We start from the raw sequence: 27,600 nt of genomic DNA on the forward strand, positions 1-27,600 counted from the left end.
CTACAGGCATTAACGTAATCGGTGACGTCCTTGCGCAAGGAAGCCCACCAGAAATATCTAGAAGCTGAAAATTTCTTAGAAATAACAGGGTGTCCGGCAGTTCTAGTATCATGATATAATGACAAGATGTCTCGTCTCTCCGGTATATCAACGAATAGCTTATCAGCAGGCCTCTCCCCAGGAGCCAAGTATTGTTTAGCCTGAATAGCTTGTAAGAGAGAAGACGAAATGGAAAGAACAGTAGTCGCTATTATTCTGTCAGGCGGAATGACAGGGGTAACATCGACCTCGAGTTTGTCAGTAGTCTCGAATTGTCTGGACAGAGCGTCAGCTTTAGTATTACGATCACCCGGTCTGTATGTGATTATGTAATTAAAACGAGACAAAAACAGAGACCACCTGGCCTGCCTAGAAGACAATCTTTTAGCTTCACTAAGGTAAGAGAGGTTTTTGTGATCCGTTAAAATGAGGATGGAATCCCTAGTACCCTCTAGCAGATGTCTCCATTCCTTGAGCGCCAAAATGATAGCAAGGAGTTCACGATTGCCTACATCATAATTCCTCTCTGCTTTGGACATCTGTCTGGAAAAGAAGCCACAAGGGTGTAACGGCTTTTCAGGTGAATCTCTTTGAGACAAGATAGCACCTACCCCTATCTCAGAAGCATCAACTTCAAGAATAAAGGGCAGTGAAGGGACAGGATGCTGTAAAACAGGAGCAGAGGCAAATGTAGCCTTCAAGAATTCAAAGGCCTCGAGTGCTTCTGGTTTCCAGACATGAGTATTACCATCCTTCTTGGTCATTCTGGTTATAGGCGCAACAATGGCAGAAAACCCTTTAATAAAACGCCTATAATAATTAGAGAACCCCAGAAAACGCTGAATGGCTTTCAACCCCTGGGGTAGAGGCCATTCCATAATGGCAGACAGTTTCTTGGGATCCATACGAAAACCTTTGGCCGAGATTATATAACCCAAGAATTGGACTTCAGATTGATCAAATGAACATTTTTCGAGTTTGCAATAGAGACCGTTAACCAGAAGAGTTCTCAACACTAATTTAACATGCATGTGATGAGTCTGTAAATCAGTGGAATAAATCAATATGTCGTCCAAGTATACTATAACGAATGTATGTATAAATTGACGTAGGACATCATTAATAAATTCCTGAAAAACTGCTGGGGCGTTACAAAGACCAAAGGGCATCACAGTGTACTCGTAGTGGCCACTCCTGGTATTGAAAGCGGTCTTCCACTCGTGATCCTTTTTGATACGTATGAGATTGTAAGCACCCCTAAGGTCCAATTTAGTAAAAACTGTGGCCTGTTTAAGCCTATCAAATAGTTCTGTGATCAAAGGTATGGGGTACGCATTTTTGACGGTGATTTTATTTAGGCCCCTATAGTCAATACAAGGCCTTAATTCGCCATCCTTCTTAGATACAAAGAAGAAACCCGCCCCTGCCGGGGAAGAGGATCTTCTTATAAATCCCTTCTCTAGAGATTCCTTAATATATTCCTCCATAACCAGATTCTCCTGAGGAGATAAAGGATATATTCTCCCTTTGGGAGGCATCGTGCCAGGTAATAAATTAATTGCACAATCGTAAGGCCTGTGAGGTGGCAATCTTTCAGCCTCCCTTTTATCAAAAACAGACTTAAGAGACAGGTACTGAGAGGGTATGACCGTAGGCACGGGAGGAATATTAGTAGAATTCAAAGGGGTGACTTTAACAATACAAGACTCTTGGCAAGAATCACTCCAAGAAACTATTTGTCCTGACTCCCAATCAATGGTGGGATTATGAGTACGTAACCAAGGATACCCTAACACGAGGTGAGAGGAAGGAGAAGTAATGATCTGAAACCGAATGGTCTCAGAGTGTAACACCCCTGTAGACATATGTAGTGGAACAGTTTCATGTGTGATAACTGGAGAGCATAATGGTCTACCATCTATGGCCTCAACGGCCAAGGGTTTCTCCTTCTCTCTGGTGGGTATGTTATTCTCCTTGACAAAACTGGAATCAATAAAGTTTTCGGCCGCTCCGGAATCAACCAGGGCTAGTATATTCCCTGCTATGCAGTTACTATCAAGGTGCAGGGAAACAGGAAGAAGTAATTTATTAAGAGGCAAATGTGAGGACTGTGATGTCACACCCAAGGCCAGTCCTCTATACGGTCTTAGGTGCGATAGTTTCCCGGACGCACGGGACATTCTTGTCTCATATGACCCCTCCTACCACAATAAAGACAAAGTCCCTCCTTTCTCCTATAAAGCTTTTCAGCGTCAGTAAGTTTAGCAACCCCTAACTGCATAGGTTCCTCCTCAGAACCTTTAGATCCCTCGGGAATCTCAGCTCTAGGGGAGTTAAAGGGAACAAAATGTCTATTTCTGGACCTGGTATATAACCTGTCACGGATCCTGTTATCTATATCGATAAGATAGTCTATCAGGTCCTCCAGGGGTACAGGGAGGTCCTTAGCTGCTACCTCATCCAAGATAGTTTCAGACAGACCTTCCATAAATGCAGTAGTAAGGCCATTATTAGTCCAATCTACCTGTGAGGCAAGGGTCCGGAACTGAATAGCATAATCGGCTACAGATTTAGATCCTTGCTTTATTCTCATTAATGCCCTGGCGGCATTTTTTGACCTTTTAGTCGTGTCAAATGTTCTACGGAACGCTGTGAGGAAGCTATTGAAGTCGTGTACCATAGGCCCATTAGCCTCCCAAATAGGATTTGCCCATTCTAGTGCCTTATCCGTAAGCTGGTGCATAAGAAAACCCACCTTAGATCTATCAGTGGGAAATGAACGTGGGTACATTTCAAAGTGGAATTCCACTTGATTAAGGAATCCCCTACATGTCTTAGCGTCCCCTCCATACCTAGGTGGCGGGGTTAGATGTGCAGAAGCATTAGGCATATTAGCTGTGTTCGGTATAGGGTTTACAGGAGGCGTAGGTACAGGTACCGGAGCTGATCTGGATAACAGTGTCTGGATGGCTTGAGCCATTTGATCCATACGGTGATCCTGTTCTGCGAATCTAGCCTCATGAGTGGCCATCTGTTGACCTAAACCTGCGGGGTCCATGGCCCTATCGTAATGTCACGGTAATATACCCCAACACGCAGGAATAGTACAGATAGTCAGGAGACAAGAAACCAGGGTTCGTCTTACCGGACCTTAGAATGGCCGGACTTGACGAGAATAAGCAAGACAGAGTCTAGAACAAGCCGAGGTCAAGGGAACAGAGAGACAGCGAAACGTAGAACAAGCCGAGGACTGGTACACAGAGGACAAAACAGCGGATAAGCGAGCAAGGATAAAGAGAGAGCGGAGTCAGGAACAAAGCCAAGGTCAAGCACCAAAAAACCAACTGAACGATACAAGCACTAAAGGGAAACTGGACAGAAACCACGATAGGGCAATGAGTAAGGGAAACAGGTGAGTATAAATACCCTAAGGTTCACTTTGATTGGCCCCTGTCATATCCACGCCCCCAAAACGTGAGTGTATGGGGAATGTGGCCTGACAGGGGCCAATGGGAGACTGATTCTAATTTAGTCTCCCACTGTCCCTTTAAGAGCGCGCCCGAGACGCGCGGCGCGCTCTTAGTGTCGGGCGGGACACGTGACCGCTTCTCGCGGTCACTGCCCGCCTGACTGATCTTATTGTAGGCTGAGCCGCGCGCGGCTCGTGCAGGAGCAGGACCGCGCGCGGCGAGAAGAGAGGACCCCGGCCGGCCCCTGGAGAGGGTAAGTACCGCTACACAGCCTGAGTGCAAGGTACTGTACATTTTTTTTCTATATTTAGGAGTGTGGGCTTTTTCACTCCAACCTATGCACCGGCTATTCTAAACATACATATTTTCTTGCTAGTATTTTTAGCAGGATTAGAAGATTGGCCATTAGTAGCAAAATTTTTTGGATGCTATTTTTTTGTAACCTTTTTGTAATATTTTTTTCATCATGGACGAATTTTTAGTACAAGCGGGGGCATACTGCACTGAAGCAGAAACATTATATTTTTCTCAGGAAGATGCTGATACCATCCTGTGGCAACAATCTGGCTCTGAACTTCCCCATAATTTGACAATGAAAGATGTATATTTCAAGCTCCTACGCCTATATAGGAAACAAGTCGACTTAGACCTACATGGCATTTTTTTATCTGACTATTTCAAAGCTAAGAGAATCCCAAGGGGGTTCAGAATACACAACATTCCAACAATTGGACGGGCAAAAGCTACGGTCTGCAGAGACTGGACGCATGTCCTTAATAAAGCATCATTGGACCTAATGCTTATTATTATTAAGGATGTTAAAACAGATCTAAACGACACCAACCTTAAAATCACAGCACTGGAAACAGAACATGCAGTGCTATTAGCGACACCAGAAGGTATGAAGGCAACACAGAAACTTAAATAGGAGATTTTGAAATACAAAATGGAACTTATACACTTTAAAAAACAGAAATTTGATAAGGTAGCTCAAGATTACCTTGATCATAGGGTGTACGGGTGGCTAACGGGCAGAGCCAATCCACAGAGACCTAGGAGACCGCGCAGGAGGATTCAACGGCCCAAGATACCCACGGTGGATATCACTTCGGGCGAATCGGCCTCAGACACTGACGCTAATAATCCCACTCAAGCTAATGCGGCACCTTTTTTAGACAGCACGGGAAGCGGTGCAGTGACGAGGAGCCGAGACAGAGGAGGCGCAGAACTAGGACACGGAGAGGCCACAAGGGGAAACAGATTTGTACAGGGGAGACCTCCACGCAGGAGATGATCCCTGTATTTAATCTATCACAGAGACCACTTGGTGTAGCAGAAATAGACCTCCTGAGTAAGGGCCTATCGTTTGTGCCAACACCAAGACCAGAGCAATTTAAATGGAAAACTGAACTCCATAAATTCGGCAGAACACTGAGACTTCGAGACTATTTTTCTAACCCTCGTGATGCAACAGTGGGTAATGTTGGGAACGTAAGTGGACCCTTTCGGGTCAAATCTACATTTGACCCTATATCTAATAAAGCGTCCATAAAATCATTCTTGTCAGTTACGAATAAAGATGCAGTGAGGTATATGCAACAAGATCACAGAAAGAGACAAAACATCTCAAGACAGCAAAGGAAGATTATCACAGACTTGGCAAAGGACTCCACGATCATCATACGATCAGCGGATAAAGGTGGCGGAATTGTGATAATGGATTACACCTATTATGCCACAGAGCTGAAAATGCAATTAGCAGATCGGAACACCTACATGCCACTGAATGGAGATCCTACAAGAAATATCCAGAATAAAATTGATGAGATCCTAACCATGGGTCTGAGAGCTGGATACATAGATTTAGAACTATGCCAATACCTCACCAAATCTTGTCCAAGAACACCCATAATCTATACGATTCCCAAAATACACAAGCATCCCACTAGACCACCAGGACGCCCCATAGTTTCGGCAATAGGAGGCGTCCTAGAGCCCATCGCCAAATGGCTAGACCACCTATTTCAGGGTCCAGTACAGCAACTACACACCTGCATCAAAGACACTCCGGCACTCATCTCCAGTATTAGAGAAATACAATATGAAGAACATAAACCTATCCTCATAACCATGGATGTACAGAGCCTCTACACCATTATCCCACTTGATGAGGGTGTGGAGGCAATGCGGCAAGTCTTGACAAGATCGACGGTATACCAAGGCCCGCCTATTGAGTTCGTATTAGAACTCCTTACTCTGATTTTACAGAACAACTATTTCAGATTCGAAGATACATGGTACCTACAAGTGGCGGGAACATCCATGGGGTCAGCAGTAGCGCCTATGTACGCAAACGCGTATATGTTCGTTTATGAGGAAAGCCACATACTGGAGCGATATAACAACAGCATCAGAGCATACTACAGATTCATCGATGATGTGTTCATCATATGGAATGAATCAGTGGAAAAAGCACAGGAGATGGTCCAATACCTAAACCAAGTACCACTACCGGTCAGGTTTACAGCAGATATAAGTGAGGATAAAGTTCACTACTTGGACCTCCAGATAGAAGTAGACACTAACAGTCTTCGATACTCATTATACACTAAGCCGACAGATAGGAATACGATGCTGCACTATCAGAGTGCACACCCCAAGTCACTCAAAGACTCCCTACCGAAGGCGCAATTCTTAAGAGTGATCAGGAATAATTCGGATAAAGATGTCATGGAAAACCAGATTACAGAGATTAACATCAAATTTCTACAAAGGGGCTATAATAGCAGAAACCTTGAGAGAGCGCTCCAAGAAGCACGCAGTGCACGCGCTCATGAAGATAAGAGACAACCCTCGAAACTGGTATTTCCTATGCTGTACCAAACAGTATCCCCTCAAGTTGCATCTACAGTGAGAAAAAATTGGAAAATCTTAAAAAGTGATGAAACACTTTCAAGTGAATTTAAAACTACACCATTGGTTTGCTACAGAAGAAATACGAACCTGAAGGACCTCTTGGTCCACACGGACCCCATAGCCAGCTACCAGAAGATCACGAAAGTACAAATTAGGGGATCAGTTAGATGCTTGGGATGCGTCACATGTAGCCACATGATTCCGGCGAAAACATTTAACAACCCGCACAATAACAAGGTTTACCCTATTAAGTTCACCATAACATGCAAAACCACACATGTAATATACAAACTGAGCTGTCCATGTGGCCTTTGCTACATAGGTAAAACCGAAACAGCTATATGTGAGCGCATCAGAGGACACAGGTCCAGCATCAGGCTGGCGTACAGGGATGGACACTCAGACAAACCGGTAGCTAATCACTTTTTAAGACTGAAACACACCTTGGCCACATTAAAATTTGTGGCGATCGACCATATTCCACTGTCAAGGAGAGGAGGTGACCGGGGGAAGATGCTGCTAAACAAAGAAGCATTCTGGATAGATGAACTAGATACTGTCTCCCCAAGAGGCCTCAACGAATCACTATCCCTGCATTCTTTCCTGTGAATTTTGAAAGCCCGACTTGTACTATAATTTTAGTGTATATAGTTTAAGATTAAGTTGTGTATAGATTATTCTATATAATTGCAGTACAGTATAGAGTATGAACCACATTGAAATGGAACAAGATATAGGGATATGAAATATCCACAAATAGGATTTACTTTGATGATATTGAACTGAACTTCATAGTTTGATTTAGTAAAAGAATATATATAGATCGTTCCAGTTCCTCTACAGTATGCGATATATATAATGAATTTTTAATATGTAAGTTATTAATATGCATATACAGAATGTTGTATAGTTTGCACTTTTTTGCACTCTTTCTTTGGCACCTTGCACTTTATTTGTATCTTTATTTGGTTTTGCACTTAGGCACTTTAGACACAGAGAAGTGCAATATACACTTCAGCACAGTCACTTGTCACTTTGATGCAACTTATGTTGCCTTACATCACTTATCACAGTAAGATGAGACACTACATGATTAGGTGACATTTGTCACGTTGACAGCAACGTTAATGTGTTGCTTTAATACAGTCACTCTATCACTGGATATCTATGCACGAGTCACTTTAATGCCAGCATAGATTGGCAATTGACGCTACACTATATATAAAAATCGTTTTAAGTTCAGAGGATAAATATAATCACGTATCTAATTCAGTAGGCTACTACACGGGTGATTGCAGAATGCTTAGTAACGTTATGGTTACACTTCTTTGCAACCGCGTCCCCATAGCAACGACGGCACAAGAACGCCATGACGTCACACTAAGGGGCGGGGAGATCACGGCACTTCTGTATATCCGCGTCCCCATAGCAACGACGCCAAACGAGCGTCATGACGTCACATTAAGGGGCGGGGAGACCGTGGCACATGCGCACACAGTTGGGGAGGACGCCGGCAGCACCCACTTACAGCACCTGGGGTGAGTTAATCAATTAATGCATTCATATATATGTAATATTTGTGTTAATGTTCATATGATCCTGATGAAAGTCCACATGCTGGACTGAAACGTCGATCGGTTTTATGGATTAAATAAAAGTTAAGTTTTAAGAAACTTCCGTGAGTGCAGCCACATCTTTTTGAATTATATATACATTTATATGTATATACATTTTTTTATTTATATTTGCATATACATACTTATATATATGATTTAAGTAAATATTATTTTATTTTAAACAGTTTTTAACCTTTATGTAACTTTATTACAGGCAGCAGGGGGACTACTTGTCATTCCAGGCACTCCCCCTGCTGGCACTGCTATGGATGGCTATTCCGTCCATGTGATCGGGAGGCCCTTGCAAGGACCTCGCAATCACATGACCCAGGAGGGCCGGATTGGCAGCAGGGGGACTCCCTGGGATGCCAGGTAAGTCCCCCATCGCAACTGTCGTCGTGGGATTGCCAGCGAGCAGGTTAGTGGCCAGGACGGCATGGACCTGCTAGACGTTTAGAGACAGGTCCCCAAGGACGGCATTATATATTTCTTTGGTGCTATGGTTGTTGCTGCCACCGAAGAGTAGTGGGAGTTTGAGTGCAGGATTTGTTTTTTTTTGTATTTGTATCCACTTTTGTATCACACAGCTATGTTGCAATGCTGCTGCCCATCCCATGTGTTCCCTATTAAGGGTTAATAAGCATGTAAGGATGTATATAAAAAATACCCCTTTCTGTCTCATTAGAGATATTTTTGCCAGAAGCTCAAGGAAGCAAGGCAAATGGTTAGAGTTAGGACCCACCTAAGAGATCTGCCTTGATGTGGCAGGTGGGCTTACCCTCTCATGGCCATTGGAGGTAAATAAAAACCTCCATTTGTTTAAAAATACATAGGGATGTGGAAAGAGCGCAGATAACTTTTTTTTCCTTTACCTTTTGCACAAAGGAAACAAACTGTTCTTATGCCATTCAGGGACTGCTTATTATACATATATGTCATACTCTATGAGGTTACTGTCCACAGGACCACTATCTGGGAGCTGTAACTGCTTGATATTTTGTACCACACACTGTAGTGTACATATTTTCAGGGCTGCACTGTGCTATATGCCCTTACATTGTGCCTGTTTGTCTATATTTCAGTTGCCATTTGTGGGTGCCCTCTGTTGCACAAGGCACACCATCTGGGGTGAGCCCCCAGTTCTCAGGTGTAAATCTATCACTGGCACGAGGGGTCCTCCCCCTATTTATTATACTGTTTATAGACACCTGTATATTGCTGACCACGGAGGTCCCAGCCTTGACGTTCAGCTGTGGTGTATACGTCACCATTGGCAACTTGTATTCCACCCCAGAAAAAAGGGGCATGTTTGGGGGTCCACTCCACAAACTTTGAGACTCCCAAGTCTTTCACTTAAGGGAAACCCCACTTTCGTACACCTGGAGAGTGAGCCCCTCTTATTTGGCACTGTACGCTGAATGAAGGCGGTATATATATACATACACTGAGCCGATTCCTGAGTGAGCCCCAGTTGTACAAGGAGCCTGGCACCTGGCGTGCATCTCCGACTACCGTACACCCACTGACTGTCACTGTCTTTTACAGGACGCATAAAGGCATGATGGGTGATGATTCTCCCTCCGACGAGGAGTATTAGCAAGACATGCCTCACACGGACTCCAAATACGTGATTCAAACTGTGCTGGGTGATGATTATCGGATACCCACGCTCCCCCACCCAAACCCAAGAGTGATGGGGTCTTCTTGGACATACTGGGCATACCACTATTTGACCCATGCACTATAAGGCATCCTAGGTCATCCGAGTGGACCTTGCCAGACCACCTGACCCAGTGTATTCATTTTTGGCTATGCAAGCCTTTGGACAATGAAGTCCGGGCATGTCTATGGGCAGAATGCCCTCCTCCCACGCCGGACAAAATTGCCAATACCCCGGAGTTTGATACCACAGTCCTGGTCTTCATGTCACGAGCCGGCCGACTGGCCCTGTCCCAGGGCACCCAGTTGGACCCAGGCGATATATGTGAATGGGTACAACTCTAAATTTGGATACTTGGTAACGCCAATGCTGACCTTTGCACCGAGAGACGCAGGTCGATGCTTCTGAGGATGGATTCAAAACTCCTGGAACTGGGCTCCAAAGAACTGGGCCCCCTGGCAAAGGGCCTCCTGTTCAGGGAGCCGTTTATAGCAGAGTTAAAGAAGCATGTCAACCTATTCACAACGTTGAACAATGCTCAATCCTCCCTAAAGCAAGTATTCCATCCCCCACCTGGTAGAGGTGTTTTTGGGAGGGCTTTTCGGCAGCGAGGCCGAGCCACCAACCGATTTTGGTCCATGGGCCCCAGAGCACAATCTTCCTCGATCTACCCATCGTACACGTCAAGACCATCATTCCACAGAGGCGCTGACCGTGCAAGAGGATCTAGAGGAATAGGTGGGGGACGCTTCCTTGCAGCTGAGTCCTACCTTATGTATTCCGGTTATCACAAGTACTGCAGGCCATTTATCTCTTTTCTTACAGAACTGGATGGAGATCACTGCAGACGTATGGATCCTACAAATGGTCCAGGAGTATGCTATCAAGTTTCGCTTGCATCCAAATCAGACCTCCCGTCCACCGCCTATACAGGTTTCCTGGGAGAACATACTCCACATAGCCAAAGAGATCGAATCACTATTCACCAAAGGCACGGTCCAGTTCAATCTGGAAGGATGGGGTTTCTACAGCAACATCTTTCTAGTAAAAAAAAGACAGGCACATTTCAGCCAGTCATCAACCTCCGTCGCCTCAACAATGATGTTGTATACTGACATTTCAAAATTGAATGGATTAATCTCCTAGGAGACCTTCTGTAGGCCAACGACTGGTTCATCCACCTTGATCTCAAGGATGTGTACCTTTCAGTGCCCGTGGCACCGGATGTCATGGCAAGGGTGCATAATTTATTATTAAACTATGGAATATTGTCCTTTAATGTAATTTGTGTAGTACATTAAGGACCTGCTGGCCTGGCAGAGATGGTATTGTCGAGGTCAAAAGAGGTTACATCTTTTGAAGCTGGGACCCCCACAGTGGCCAGATGACAGAAGGGATAGTATGAATGGCATAGCAATGTAAAAAGGATTTTACCATATGGATGTGAAGTAATCAAGGCTCTGCAAGGTGTGAGGTTCTACACTTGGAAAAAGTCTGAATGTCTCTTCATCCATTTGGCATGTTGTGGCGAAACCGACCTCGCCACGTGTCCTTGGAGGGGGCTGATTGCCCGCCTCTTGCCTTTGGACTATGGACCAGACTTTATGGGAATGTGATACCCCAGATAGCTATACCATGGAGCCTATTCATATAATGAAAGACTATGGGAAATACTTTAGCTCCATGGCAATTGTACTGTGTGAATAGGATCTGCGCGCTATTCGGGAGTTTTGTGCGCTCAGATCCCAGCTATCTGGGGATATGTGAAATGTCTGGGTGTTATGGATAAAAAGTAACTTTCTGTATTTTAAAGTGTTTTTATGTCTTTCTGTAACCATGTGGTTAATGGAGTCTGTCTCTGTGCTGGGAGGTAACTGGAAAGCTAGGGGTTTTAAAAGATACTTTACTAACTTTTGAACCCCTGGTCTGATCCATGCCATTTTTTAATATGTTGTTCCCCTGAATGGATTGATTGTGGATATGTATTTTTATGTGAATGTGATGTATGGTTTTAAAGTTATGAAAGTTGTGTAAAAGTATATTTTAAACTGTATGCATAATGGGATTATGTGTCACACTAAGGGGAGGGGATGTGTGGGATGTAACATCTATGTCATTGGTTCTTTTATGCCTCCCCCTGGGTGTGGCCTGTATGTGTGAGTTGGAAATAAAAGCCAGGCTGGATGAGCCAGTCCTCAGTTCCTGTTTAACCCTCAAAATGAAGTGTCGTCTCGTTCTTGGGGGGAATTGGATTGTAAGCTGACTGCCAGGAGTGTAAGCGGATTGTATGCGTTTCTTGTTCAGCTGTTCCAGTTCGGAGTGTTATCTTGTATCCAGTTCGGGAGTTTGGTGTTCTGCAGTAGCTGTGCCTGTCGCTCAAAAAGGGGATTATCGCCTAAACGGATTTTTCCCCTTTTATGCTGAAACGGTCCGCAACACATGTACCTTGTGATGAGTCAATCTCTTTTGATATGTTAATGCATTAGCCTTGTTCCAGTATCATATCCAAAGGAAGGACCAAAACATTCATATTTACCCCACAGAATAATAATTAAGCCTCATTTTTGTTATATTTGGAATGTGACAAGCGCCATTTTCTAAACAAGTCCAAATATGAGTGGCCTAACTTGACTATAGGGGAAGGAATTGTGGTGTCCATCCTATCGGATTGCAAGGCTGTCATGCAACATATGTATAGAATGGGAAAATAATAACTAATTCATAGAGGCAATTATTTCTGTGGCTGGTACATAAGAGAAGCTAGAGCCAAATGTTTCCATTTGGATTGACGTTGGTATAGAACAAAGGAGGTGGTCACTTATTATTTCTGTAGGTACGCCTTAACTCTACCCCTGGGCAAGACTTGATAATCCACAGGGTATATATACAATGATTTGTAGGGGTATTGGTGTACTTGCTTGGGGGTCAGAATCTAATTCTAAGTGAGTCACCATCTTTCCTTGCCAGAGACCCCCTGGGCAGAAATTGTACTTTGAAAACCTAAATAATTAGGACTTCTGAATTTTATCTGTTTTGTTTTTATCTGTTGTTGGTGTAAATAATTTGCTTATCATACATTTTTTCTATGCACTGTGACTATTTTTTGCTCATAATAAACATTCATTTATTAAGTTCCAACTTTGTCTGGTTAAGTACCACGTTACCTGAAGAGACTAGTAAGCATTTTTGCAATTCCTTAAACATTGTGCATCGTAGGACTCCTCTACTCCTCAATCCAAGTGATCTTTCCAGGACCTCTGCACTACCCGGCCATGCAACGGTTGAAGGCAAAGCACCTATGCTTGGGCGACACTTACCATCACTGGATACCCCTCTCAAAGGAGGTACGGACGGAACTCAGATGGTGGCTACTACACATGCAAGCCTGGAATGGCAGAGCAATATTTGGGCCATCACTGGATTTCATGGTGGAGTCGGACACCAGCCTCTGGCCATGGATGCATCCACAGGAGATCCATGGTCAGAGGAAGAGGCCAGGTTACATATAAATTGTCTGGAGCTGATCACCGGATCATTTGCTGTATGCAGTCTGGCCAAAGGCCTCTCAGATTGTTGCAACCTGCTCCGGATGGATAATATGTCGGCAGTTCAATACATCGATTGGTTGATCCCAAGCCAGATCCTGTTCCCTCATGCAACATCACGCTGCAGACAGAGTATCTTCCAGGGGTCACCAATCTTACGGTGGACTGGTTCTCTTTAGTTACTGACGAGACACCAGCGACTGGCTGCTAGAAGACTTGATTTTTCACACCCTGATGGACCTCAGGGGCCCTTTACACATGGACTTGTTTGCCTCCAGGACAAACTGACAACTCTGAGGTACTTCAGTTGGCTACCCAGACCCGGAATGTAAGGCATTCCTACAGAATTGGCCTGGACGAAGAGGGCCTACTCCTTCTCTCCATTCACCATCACTTACGCCTCCACAGAGGAACCCACCTTCTCCACGTCTCCCTCTGGATGTGCCAAGTATGGTTTTGAATCTACTGGAACTGCCTCAGGACCATCCACTTATTTTGCCAGCATTGCCCCTCCTCCTGACAGGCCCTCAGGGTGAACCTCATCCATTGGTATTAGAACAGAAACTAGAATTGGACACTTTCCGGGGAGGCTGGGCGGTCCACGGCTTATCTCAAGATGCAAAGGATCTCCTATGGGATTCCTGGGCCCCTGGCACTAGACAATGTTTCATCTCCACCTAGAATGCTTGGAATAGCTGGTTGTGCAGATCCCTTTACAGCACCTACTACCTCCATTCTGCACTACCTGTCTCACCTTTTCTCTTCGGTCACTCGTATCGCTGTTAATGTGGTGCGATCTGCAATTTCGACATCTCACGTTCCTCTCCGGGACATACCTATGGTCATACCTATGGTTTGTCGACTTTTGAGAGGGATTAAGTTATCTAGAACACCCGCTCCTAAATATTATCTTCGTCTCTGGGACATCGATTTACTTTTGGGTGCCATCCGGGACTGGCCAGACAATGCGGAATTGTCACTTCGCCAGCTCTTGGCTAAACTCACAATGCTTCTGTGCTTTATTTCCTTCCAACGGGGCTTGGATATTTGTGCATTTGACGTTGAAGGGTTTACCTTCTCTCTGGAGGGTGTCTCATTCTCAGTCTCATGTTGTACGAAGTCGGATTTGACTATGTTTTTTTTTTACCCATTTTTCCAGACAGTTCCCCTCTTGTGCGTCATTAGTAATCTTAAAAAAAAGAAAAAAATTAATTCTTTATTTTGGTTGTTCAGAATGTTACAAGAATGCCTGTAATGCCATGACAGCAGAGACAGGCACGTTCAAGTCAAAAATAGTATAACATGGCAGGACATTGAATAGATTAGCACAAATTTTAAATGTAAAATAATAATCAAGAAAACAGGACATGTTTGAACGTGAGTCTATACGATTGAGAGACAGGTAGTGAGAGGTCAATGCTAGTAGACATGCTAGACTATAGAGCTTAGAGATGGAGTGAAAAGTGAGTTAGATCAGCGTAGAGTGGCTAAGCCATAAGACATAAGTCCACCACCGATTATACAAACAAACTAGAGTGGAGCCCGTGCTGGCCAAATCACCCTGTTAAGCTCGAGGTCTGCCAGGGCTTCCACACTCCTTCATCCGATTCCTCGTTTGAGGCTGGACAGGAGGCTTTCGACAGGTAGGTGCCAGCGTTGTGGGAGCATCAGGTGCTGTTCTATGTTGTATTGCCTCTGTGTAAACCTTTGGCAAGTAGGCTTAGGCAGTTGCGAACAGGCTTTCACGGCATCACGAGTTTGGTCAATGTGCGCCATTTGATCCGCCGTCTTGTGGGAGCTCTCGCCTTGTGTGTGTTCGTAGGTGCTTGCGAGGTGCTTTGAGATGAGCGGGAGCTTGTCAGTGATGCGGCAGGCCGATTCATCCTGCGTTCAATCTGCAGTCAGAAGTTGTGGAAGAGCCTATCCAGTCGAGTGAGTATATCACTGGTGAGAGCGTTGAATGTTTGGTGCCTTGCGTCTTCCGCCATTGCAGGAGAGCATCACTGTGCAGTTTGTGGGTCTCGTGTATGCTTCGTGCCTGGGTTCTGGAAAGTCAGCGGTGGTGGGGACCTGGATAACCAACGCCAGTCCAGAGGAGGGGGAAACAAGTCTTGATGCTTGTTCAGCCCATGTGGTCCCCCAATGAGGTTGGCCGCAGCTCCCGGGCGTGTCCACGCTAGGCCCGGTCGAGTTCCACAGTCACCAACAGTGAGAATGCTCCGGGGAGATTGACTGTCGTTCCCAGTTGCTATTTAGTCAGACACCAGAGAAATAAAATCTGCAGGTTATCAATATTAGGGGCTAAAAAGCAAGATTTTTGAGGAGCTTCTGTTACATGCGTCTGAGTAGCATGGCGGTCAAGCTCTGCCCCCCGTTAGTACTCTTTTATGGTACATCGAGGTTACGGACTTCGCCTTCAGATCAACTCTTGGTGTCTTATGTTAGACTCCATCAAGCGGTATCTTCTACGACTCTGGCTAGATGGAATCGCTGGATCCTGTTTCTAGCCAATATAGATTCTAGCTTCTTGGCCCATTTGGTTCGCAGGGCTGCGGCATCTTGAGCGTTTTTGGCGGGCGCATCGTGGACCATAATTATGCGAGGCGAGGACTGGTGACAGGAATCTATGTTCCGCATGTTTTATTTTAGACAATCCCTTTACGCTTCTTCTACTTTCCTTGATTCTGTCATTAAAACTGCAAATATGAAGTCCCCTGTCATGTGATAAAATTATTATATTGCTATTATATTGTTATGAAGCTTATATCAGACTGATGTTCTGATTGTTAAATTTGGTTAACCATTATTCTTGTTGCATCTATTTAAAATAATTGATAGACAATTGTTGGATGATGGACAACATATAATTTTAGATGCCTTTCACTTCTTTCTGTTTCTTTTCAGTGTAATCAACACATTATACCTTGCTTATGGATACTACGGACTCTTTGGATGTTCCCACTACCGTAGTCTGGATTACAAGATTATTTCTGGATTTGTGTTGGATAGTTCGCTGTTTGAACTCTGTTTGAAACTTCCATTTTTTTGTTGACTACAAAGAAAGAGGAGGGGCCTGGTGTGTCAGGGCCTTTTGTGTAATTATAAAAAAAAAAAAATGATAACGCCAAATAATTGGACAGATGTATTAATTCTATTAAAAAGAAGGATCGAAATATGATATTGAATAAAAAGGTGTTTAGTGAGGAGAGGAAGTATGCTGATCAAGTACCAATCATTTAAAATTATAGTGAGGATGCCAAGCAAATAAAACACATTATTAACAGATACTGGCGTATCCTTAAATCAGATCCTAATTTGAGAGAAATTATTGGTGATAAACCACGGAGAGAAATTATTGGTGATAAACCACGGATCATTTATAGAGGGGCAAAAAACCTAAAACAGCATCTAACTACAAGCTGTATCAGGGATAAAGCGTAAGGAAAGAACCTTTTTGGATAAGAAAAGGGCTTTTATCCCTGCAAATCCTGCCTGGCCTGTAAGAAAACTCTATTTGGCAAACAAAAACAGACAGAATTTAACTCATATTCCACCAATCGTACATTTAAAATCCATCAGGTTTAAACCTGTAATTCCACTAATGTCATATACCTCCTCTGGTGCCCATGTGGTCTGCAGTATATTGGGATGACCACAAGAGCCTTTAAAACCAGGGTTGCGGAGCATGTGGGGAACATCCAGAGGGGGTATATGAAACATAGTGTATCTGCACACTTCACTGAAAAACATGGTAGTGATCCTTCATTGTTGTCATATACTGTTATCTTTAAGAAATTAAAAAATTAGAGGGGTGATAATAATGTCAAGGAGTTGGCTAAGATAGAAGGCAAGTGGATCTTCAATGTGAACACCCTGTCCCCGAGGGGACTGAATTTAGATTTTGAGTTTATCCATTTTTTATAGAATTTATTTCCCCTTTTTCTTATTATTATATATATATATTTTTATCTTTTTTTGTATTTGCTTATAAAGGTACGGGAGGTTCCACTTGTGTTCTGTCTAAGTGCTTTCTATATATGGGACCTTTTATGGTCATACATTGATTTGTTTAAATGAATGTGTTCTAATGGCTTTTTACATATAAATTGTTCTATACACCTTTAAGTCCCTCTCTATATGTAGAGAGATCGAAAATGGTTGATTAGAGTCTGTACTATGTATATTTTAAATTGACTAATTTTTTTTATATCTTTTCCACTTTGTTATTGTGCTTTGCAAATATGGAACGCATGGTTGCTATGGGGACTCAAGTATTAAAGTTAAGAGCAACCCACATCCTGAACGCTGCATTTCAGCGTGCGTTCCAGCCGGCCGAAAACGGAAGTGACGTCACTCGTAAAACCGGAAGTGACGCGACGCCGGCATGAAATTGAATCCAGGTGAACGGCATAGTTGGGACTTATAAAAGAAGACTGAATAGAACATGGAGACAAGCACTGGAGACAAGCACTGTATATTTTCATACAATAAATATTTTGTACTCAATTTTGGAGTCTCATCTACTTGAATCACCTGGATCGTTAGCCAGTACTTGGCACCCCTGAGCCTGAGTGAGAGTCATATGTTCATTTACTTTCCATCGGTCATTATACAGTTTGCACTATGTTGTTTTTTATTTATTTCTTATTTTAGTCCATATCCCAATCAAGCTCTACGCTGTCTGTATTACAGTCAAGTTTTATATTGGTAATATTACTCATTTTTTGCTGTGACCACATTGGGGAGGTGTATACACTGGTACATGTTTTTTAATTCTTTTGTGTAATGGTGCAATGTTTTCTGATTGGTTATTCTGTGCTACTGAAAATATAGTTATAGTTCTAGGAACCCCATTCAAGGAAATGTAAAATAAAATCACTAACAGTGTATTGGCATAGCAGCTCAATGCGTGTTTCGGCGTTTGAAATACGCCTTTCTCAAGTGCCTTTCTTTCAAACGCCGAAACGCGCATTTAGCAGCTATGCCGATTTTATGTGGATATCCCAGTTGAAGTCTAGATTCCCAATTCTTTTTAATTATATTGAGTCACCTATGTTTGGACTATTTAATGCACTTCACTTTTTTTGTTGGGGGGCACATTGTATGTCTTGTTTTTCATTGGTTCTCTATTATTAATAAAGTTGAATTTATTATTTGCTATTACCTTAGAATGTTCTATAATTGGAGGTAATTTTAGTGAGGACTAGGATCATTTTCTTAGACTCCTGTCCTCATTTGTTTTTTGTTTATTACTGTTAGTGTTGTCGCGAACCCGAAATTTTCGGTTCGCGAACGGCGAACGCGAACTTCCGCAAATGTTCGCGAACCGGCGAACCGCGCGAACCGCCATTGACTTCAATGGGCAGGCGAATTTTAAAAACAACAGGGACTCTTTCTGGCCACAATAGTGATGGAAAAGTTGTTTCAAGGGGACTAACACCTGGACTGTGGCATGCCAGAGTGGGATCCATGGCAAAACTCCCATGGAAAATTGCACAGTTGATGCAGAGTCTGCTTTTAATCCATAAAGGGCAGAAATCACCTAACATTGACACCTGTCCTCAAAGCCCAGCCCTGATACACACTGACACAGAGCAGAATAGAGACTGTTACCCCTACATAGGGTCACTTGGCAGATATGGATTGACACCTGTCCTCAAAACCCCTGATACACACTGACACAGAGCAGAATAGGGACTGTTCCCCCTACATAGGGTCACTTGGCAGATATGGATTGACACCTGTCCTCAAAACCCCTGATACTCACTGACACAGAGCAGAATAGAGACTGTTCCCTGTCCACAGAGACCATGATACACACTGACACAGAGCAGAATAGTGACTGTTCCCCGTCCACAGAGACCATGATACACACTGACACAGAGCAGAATAGGGACTGTTCCCTGTCCACAGAGACCATGATACACACTGACACAGAGCAGAATAGAGACTGTTCCCCCTACATAGGGTCACTTGGCAGATATGGATTGACACCTATCCTAATGATCCCTGATACACACTGACACAGAGCAGAATAGGGACTGTTACCCCTACATAGGGTCACTTGGCAGATATGGATTGACACCTGTCCTCAAAACCCCTGATACACACTGACACAGAGCAGAATAGGGACTGTTCCCTGTCCACAGAGTCCATGATACACACTGACACAGAGCAGAATAGAGACTGTTCCCCGTCCACAGAGACCATGATACACACTGACACAGAGCAGAATAGGGACTGTTCCCTGTCCACAGAGACCATGATACACACTGACACAGAGCAGAATAGAGACTGTTCCCCCTACATAGGGTCACTTGGCAGGTATGGATTGACACCTGTCCTCAAAGCCCCTGATACACACTGGGGGGAGCTACTGTCCTCCCCAACCCCTGCGCAGTGGGTGGGGGCCATAAATCACAATGGGGTGACCTACTGTCCTCCCCCCCTCGGCCCCCACCCCTGCGCGGTGGGTGGGGGGCATAAATCACAATGGGACGGACCTACTGATAGGAGTGGAGTATTGTTCATATCAGTTTAATACCTTCCGCGTCTCCTATCAGTGGACGTGTAAATGGCAGAGATTTTTAATTGTTGAATCACCTCCCCTTTTTAGGCCAAGGTGGGAAGATGCTTAGACCACTGGTATATTGGTGCCATCTTGGAGGATTTTAATTTTTGGTTTGGTTTTTGAAGCCACAGTGCTGCACCAGTGGGCCTAAAAATTAGGCATGTACACATGCCTGAAAAATTTGGTATTGTTGCAGCCGCTGCTGTAGCAGCGGCCAGAAAAATTGATGTTTGTTCCACAGGCAGAAAGTGCCCTAAAACATGGCGGCTTGAACCCTAGTTGGTGGCGGATAAGTCACGCAAGTCAAACGTCATTCAGAGCTAAAATACAGCAGCGTGTGGACCATTTTTAGCCCAAGGCAGCTCATCTCATCAGGCCTTTTTTAAGCGAATGTATCGCCCAGTGTCAGTCCCTTCGGGATCCATCCCTCATTCATCTTAATAAAGGTGAGGTAATCTAGACTTTTTTGACCTAGGCGACTTCTCTTCTCAGTGACAATACCTCCTGCTGCACTGAAGGTCCTTTCTGACAGGACACTTGAAGCGGGGCAGGCCAGAAGTTCTATCGCAAATTGGGATAGCTCAGGCCACAGGTCAAGCCTGCACACCCAGTAGTCAAGGGGTTCATCGCTCCTCAGAGTGTCGATATCTGCAGTTAAGGCGAGGTAGTCTGCTACCTGTCGGTCGAGTCGCTCTCTGAGGGTGGATCCCGAAGGGCTGTGGCGATGCATAGGACTTAAAAAGGTCCGCATGTCCTCCATCAACAACACGTCTTTAAAGCGTCCTGTCCTTGCCGGCGTGGTCGTGGGAGGAGGAAGAGGAGGATGACTTCCACCTCTCCCCCTGTTAGATTCCCGTTGTGCTGTGACATCACCCTTATACGCTGTGTAAAGCATACTTTTTAATTTATTTTGCTGCATCCTTTCCGACTTGTTGTAATTCGGTAACATTTCCGCAACTTTCTGCTTATACCGGGGGTCTAGTAGCGTGGACACCCAGTACAGGTCGTTCTCCTTCAGCCTTTTTATACGAGGGTCCCTCAACAGGCAGGACAGCATGAAAGACTCCATTTGCACAAGGTTGGATGCCGAGCTACTCATTTCCCGTTCCTCCTCCTCACTGATGTCATTGAAGGTATGTTCTTCCCCCCAGCCACGTACAACACCACGGGTACCAGATAGGTGACAACGAGCACCCTGGGATGCCTGTTGTGTTTGGTCTTGCTCCTCCTCCTCCTCCTCAAAGCTACAATCCTCCTCTGACTCCTCTTCCTCACAATCCTCTTCCAGCGTTGCCGCAGGTCCAACAAGCGATGCTGATAAGGCTGTTTCTGGTGGTGATGGTGACCACAACTCTTCCTCTTCCTCTTCACGCTCATCTACAGCCTGATCCAGCACTCTTCGCAGGGCACGCTCCATGAAGAAAACAAATGGTATGATGTCGCTGATGGTGCCTTCGTTGCGACTGACTAGGTTTGTCACCTCCTCAAAAGGACGCATGAGCCTACAGGCATTGCGCATGAGCGTCCAGTAACGTGGCAAAAAAATTCCCAGCTCCCCAGAGGCTGTCCTAGCACCCGGTCATACAAATATTCATTAACAGCTTTTTCTTGTTGGAGCAGGCGGTCGAACATTAGGAGTGTTGAATTCCAACGTGTAGGGCTGTCGCAAATCAAGCGCCTCACTGGCATGTTGTTTCGCCGCTGGATATCGGCAAAGTGAGCCATGGCCGTGTAGGAACGCCTGAAATGGCCACACACCTTCCTGGCCTGCTTCAGGACGTCCTGTAAGCCTGTGTACTTATGCACAAAGTGTTGTACGATCAGATTACACACATGTGCCATGCACGGCACATGTGTCAACTTGCCCAACTTCAATGCCGCTATCAAATTTTTTCCGTTGTCACACACCACTTTGCCGATATCCAGTTGCTGCGGAGTCAGCCACTTTTCCACCTGTGCGTTCAGGGCAGACAGGAGTGCTTGTCCGGTGTGACTCTCTGCTTTCAAGCAAGTCAAACCCAAGACGGCGTGACACTGCCGTATCCGGGATGTGGAATAGTACCTGGGGAGCTGGGGGGGTGCCGTTGATGTGGAGCAAGAAGCAGCGGCACAAGAGGACTCAGCCGAGGAGGTTATGGAAGAGGATGGAGTAGGAGGAGTAGAGGAGGTGGCAGCAGGACTGCCTGCAATTCGTGGCGGTGTCACCAACTCCTCTGCAATGCCACGCATTCCTTGCTTGTCAGCCGTCAGCAGGTTTACCCAATGCGCAGTGTAGGTGATATACCTGCCCTGACCATGCTTTGCAGACCAGGTATCAGTGGTCAGATGGACCCTTGCCCCAACACTGTGTGCCAGACATGCCATGACTTCCTTTTGCACAATCGAGTACAAGTTGGGGATTGCCTTTTGTGAAAAGAAATTCCGGCCGGGTACCTTCCACTGCGGTGTCCCAATAGCTACAAATTTTTTGAACGCCTCAGACTCAACCAGATTGTATGGTAAAAGCTGGCGGGCTAATAGTTCGGACAAGCCAGCTGTCAGACGCTGGGCAAGGGGGTGACTTGGTGACATTGGCTTCTTACGCTCAAACATGTCCTTGACAGACACATGACTGTGGGCAGATGAGCGGGAACTGCTCAAGGCGGGAGACGGAGTGGCGGATGGTTGAGAGGGGGCAAGAAGGACAGCAGTGGTTGACGTGGCTGAAGATGCTGGACCAGGAGGAGGATGTCGGCTTAGAGTAGGCGTGCTGCTTGTACTCATGTGTTGATCCCATAGGCGTTTGTGATGTGAGATCATGTGCCTACGCAAAGCAGTTGTACCTAGGTGGGTGTTGGACCTCCCACGACTCAGTTTCCTTTGGCACAGGTTGCAAATGGCATCGCTGTTGTCAGAGGCAGACACACAAAAAAAATGCCACACTGCTGAGCTCTGCAATGACGGCATTCTGGTGGTGGACACAGCATGCGTTGATTGGCGTGCTGTCGGGCTGACCCCGGGTGCCGATGCATGCTGTCTGACTGTGCCACTAGCTCCTTGCGACAACCCCCCCCTGCTTCCAACTCGTCTCCTCCTCCTCTCTGTCTCCCCATCTGAACTTTCGCCCTGTTCTTCTTCTTGCCGAGCGGGCACCCACGTGACATCCATGGACGCATCGTCATCATCAACCGCTTCGCTTGTATCTGACAACTCAGAAAAGGAAGCAGCAGCGGGTACAACATCATCATCATCACACCGTACCTCCATGTGTTTAATGCTGCCTGCCTGAGACATATCCCTGTTATCTACATCCTCTAGCAATAATGGTTGCGCATCACTCATTTCTTCAAACGGGTGTGTGAATAACTCCTCTGACATACCAAGTAAAGCAGCTGTGGTGCTAGTTTTGGTGGTGGCGGCAGGCGGGTGAGTGCTATATTGAGAGGTGCCTGAAGCTAAGCTGGAGGAGGATGGTGCGTCAAGGTTCCGAGCGGAGGCTGTACAAGATTGGGTGTCCTGTGTTAGCCAGTCAACTATGTCCTCAGAACTTTTCAAGTTCAGGGTACGTGGCTTCTGAAAACTGGGCATTATTCTAGGGCAAAAGGGAATCACAGCACCACGACCACGATGGCCCCTGCGGGGTGGCCTGCCTCTGCCTGTCATTTTTGGGGGGATTAGTGGTACTATGCGTGCAAGCTACTGTGAGACCAGATATGATTGGCAATGTGAACTGTAACAGTTCTGCAGAGCACACACTGTAGGCCTAAGACACCCGCTTGAAGACAAGTAACTGCTATTCAATATATAACAGTGAAAAATAAATTTTGGTTTTAAAAGCACGCTATAGAGACACCAGATATGATTGGCAATGTGCACTGGAACAGTTCTGCAGAGCACACGCTGAAGGAAGGACTGACAGAGCCGCTTGAAGACAAGTAACTGCTATTCAATCTATAACAGTGAAAAACAAATTTTGGTTTTATAAGCACGCTATAGAGACACCAGATATGATTGGCAATGTGCACTGGAACAGTTCTACAGAGCACACACTGTAGGCCTGAGACACCCGCTTGAAGACAAGTAACTGCTATTCAATCTATAACAGTGAAAAACAAATTTTGGTTTTAAAAGCACGCTATAGAGACACCAGATATGATTGGCAATGTGCACTGGAACAGTTCTGCAGAGCACACACTGTAGGCCTGAGACACCCGCTTGAAGACAAGTAACTGCTATTCAATCTATAACAGTGAAAAACAAATTTTGGTTTTAAAAGCACGCTACAGAGACACCAGATATGATTGGCAATGTGCACTGGAACAGTTCTGCAGAGCACACACTGTAGGCCTGAGACACCCGCTTGAAGACAAGTAACTGCTATTCAATCTATAACAGTGAAAAACAAATTTTGGTTTTAAAAGCACGCTATAGAGACGCCAGATATGATTGGCAATGTGCACTGGAACAGTTCTGCAGAGCACACGCTGAAGGAAGGACTGACAGAGCCGCTTGAAGACAAGTAACTGCTATTCAATCTATAACAGTGAAAAACAAATTTTGGTTTTAAAAGCACGCTATAGAGACACCAAATATGATTGGCAACTGTCAAAGCACGCTGGCACAGGTCTACAGAGCACACGCTGAAGTAGGCCTGACACCCAGACGCTTGCAGACAACTAACTGATCTTCTATTACAGTGAAAAAAAAATGATTTCTTTAAAATCTAAAGCTTAAGCTATTGTTAAAACAGATATGAGTGGTGGCACTGACTGTGCAAATGGGCAAGGCATCCAACCTGACACAGAAGCTGGCAGGCAGGCAACTACTCTTCTATTACAGTGAAAACAAATTATTTATTTTAAATCTAAAGCTTAACCAATTGTTAAAACAGATATGAGTGGTGGCACTGGGCAAGTGGGCACAGTATCCAATGTGAACCTCACACAGAAGCTGGCAGGCAGGCAACTGCTCTTCTATTACAGTGAAAAAAAATATTTATTTTAAATGTAAAGCTTAACCAATTGTTAAAACAGATATGAGTGGTGGCACTGGGCAAGTAGGCACAGTATCCAATGTGAACCTCACACAGAAGCTGGCAGGCAGGCAACTGCTCTTCTATTACAGTGTAAACAAAATTTTGGTTGTAAAAGTACGCTATAGAGACACCAGATATGAGTGGCAACTGTCAAAGTACGCTGGCAGGGTTGTGCAGGGCACACGCTGAAGGAAGGCCTGACAGAGCCGCTTGAAGGACACTGACTGTCTGCTATTAGCTTACACTGGAAACCTTTTTTCTTTGTAAAAGCACGCTAAAGAGACACCAGATATGATTGGCAACTGTCAAAGCACGCTGGCACAGGTCTGCAGAGCACACGCTGAAGTAGGCCTGACACCCAGACGCTTGCAGACAACTAACTGATCTTCTATTACAGTGAAAAAAAATGATTTCTTTAAAATCTAAAGCTTAAGCTATTGTTAAAACAGATATGAGTGGTGGCACTGACTGTGCAAATGGGCAAGGCATCCAACCTGACACAGAAGCTGGCAGGCAGGCAACTGCTCTTCTATTACAGTGAAAACAAATTATTTATTTTAAATCTAAAGCTTAACCAATTGTTAAAACAGATATGAGTGGTGGCACTGGGCAAGTGGGCACAGTATCCAATTTGAACCTCACACAGAAGCTGGCAGGCAGGCAACTGCTCTTCTATTACAGTGAAAAAAATATATTTATTTTAAATGTAAAGCTTAACCAATTGTTAAAACAGATATGAGTGGTGGCACTGGGCAAGTAGGCACAGTATCCAATGTGAACCTCACACAGAAGCTGGCAGGCAGGCAACTGCTCTTCTATTACAGTGTAAACAAAATTTTGGTTGTAAAAGTACGCTATAGAGACACCAGATATGAGTGGCAACTGTCAAAGTACGCTGGCAGGGTTGTGCAGGGCACACGCTGAAGGAAGGCCTGAGAGAGCCGCTTGAAGGACACTGACTGTCTGCTATTAGCTTACACTGGAAACCTTTTTTCTTTGTAAAAGCACGCTAAAGAGACACCAGATATGATTGGCAACTGTCAAAGCACGCTGGCACAGGTCTGCAGAGCACACGCTGAAGTAGGCCTGACACCCAGACGCTTGCAGACAACTAACTGATCTTCTATTACAGTGAAAAAAAATGATTTCTTTAAAATCTAAAGCTTAAGCTATTGTTAAAACAGATATGAGTGGTGGCACTGACTGTGCAAATGGGCAAGGCATCCAACCTGACACAGAAGCTGGCAGGCAGGCAACTACTCTTCTATTACAGTGAAAACAAATTATTTATTTTAAATCTAAAGCTTAACCAATTGTTAAAACAGATATGAGTGGTGGCACTGGGCAAGTGGGCACAGTATCCAATGTAAACCTCACACAGAAGCTGGCAGGCAGGCAACTGCTCTTCTATTACAGTGAAAAACAATATTTATTTTAAATGTAAAGCTTAACCAATTGTTAAAACAGATATGAGTGGTGGCACTGGGCAAGTAGGCACAGTATCCAATGTGAACCTCACACAGAAGCTGGCAGGCAGGCAACTGCTCTTCTATTACAGTGTAAACAAAATTTTGGTTGTAAAAGTACGCTATAGAGACACCAGATATGAGTGGCAACTGTCAAAGTACGCTGGCAGTGTTGTGCAGGGCACACGCTGAAGGAAGGCCTGACAGAGCCGCTTGAAGGACACTGACTGTCTGCTATTAGCTTACACTGGAAACCTTTTTTCTTTGTAAAAGCACGCTAAAGAGACACCAGATATGATTGGCAACTGTCAAAGCACGCTGGCACAGGTCTGCAGAGCACACGCTGAAGTAGGCCTGACACCCAGACGCTTGCAGACAACTAACTGATCTTCAATTACAGTGAAAAAAAAATATTTCTTTAAAATCTAAAGCTTAAGCTATTGTTAAAACAGATATGAGTGGTGGCACTGACTGTGCAAATGGGCAAGGCATCCAACCTGACACAGAAGCTGGCAGGCAGGCAACTGCTCTTCTATTACAGTGAAAACAAATTATTTATTTTAAATCTAAAGCTTAACCAATTGTTAAAACAGATATGAGTGGTGGCACTGGGCAAGTGGGCACAGTATCCAATGTGAACCTCACACAGAAGCTGGCAGGCAGGCAACTGCTCTTCTATTACAGTGAAAAAAATGTTTTATTTTAAATGTAAAGCTTAACCAATTGTTAAAACAGATATGAGTGGTGGCACTGGGCAAGTAGGCACAGTATCCAATGTGAACCTCACACAGAAGCTGGCAGGCAGGCAACTGCTCTTCTATTACAGTGTAAACAAAATTTTGGTTGTAAAAGCACGCTATAGAGACACCAGATATGAGTGGCAACTGTCAAAGTACGCTGGCAGGGTTGTGCAGGGCACACGCTGAAGGAAGGCCTGACAGAGCCGCTTGAAGGACACTGACTGTCTGCTATTAGCTTACACTGGAAACCTTTTTTCTTTGTAAAAGCACGCTAAAGAGACACCAGATATGATTGGCAACTGTCAAAGCACGCTGGCACAGGTCTGCAGAGCACACGCTGAAGTAGGCCTGACACCCAGACGCTTGCAGACAACTAACTGATCTTCTATTACAGTGAAAAAAAATGATTTCTTTAAAATCTAAAGCTTAAGCTATTGTTAAAACAGATATGAGTGGTGGCACTGACTGTGCAAATGGGCAAGGCATCCAACCTGACACAGAAGCTGGCAGGCAGGCAACTGCTCTTCTATTACAGTGAAAACAAATTATTTATTTTAAATCTG

The sequence above is a fragment of the Pelobates fuscus genome, chromosome 4 (genome assembly GCF_036172605.1).
Source record: "Pelobates fuscus isolate aPelFus1 chromosome 4, aPelFus1.pri, whole genome shotgun sequence".
Classification (NCBI taxonomy): domain Eukaryota; kingdom Metazoa; phylum Chordata; class Amphibia; order Anura; family Pelobatidae; genus Pelobates; species Pelobates fuscus.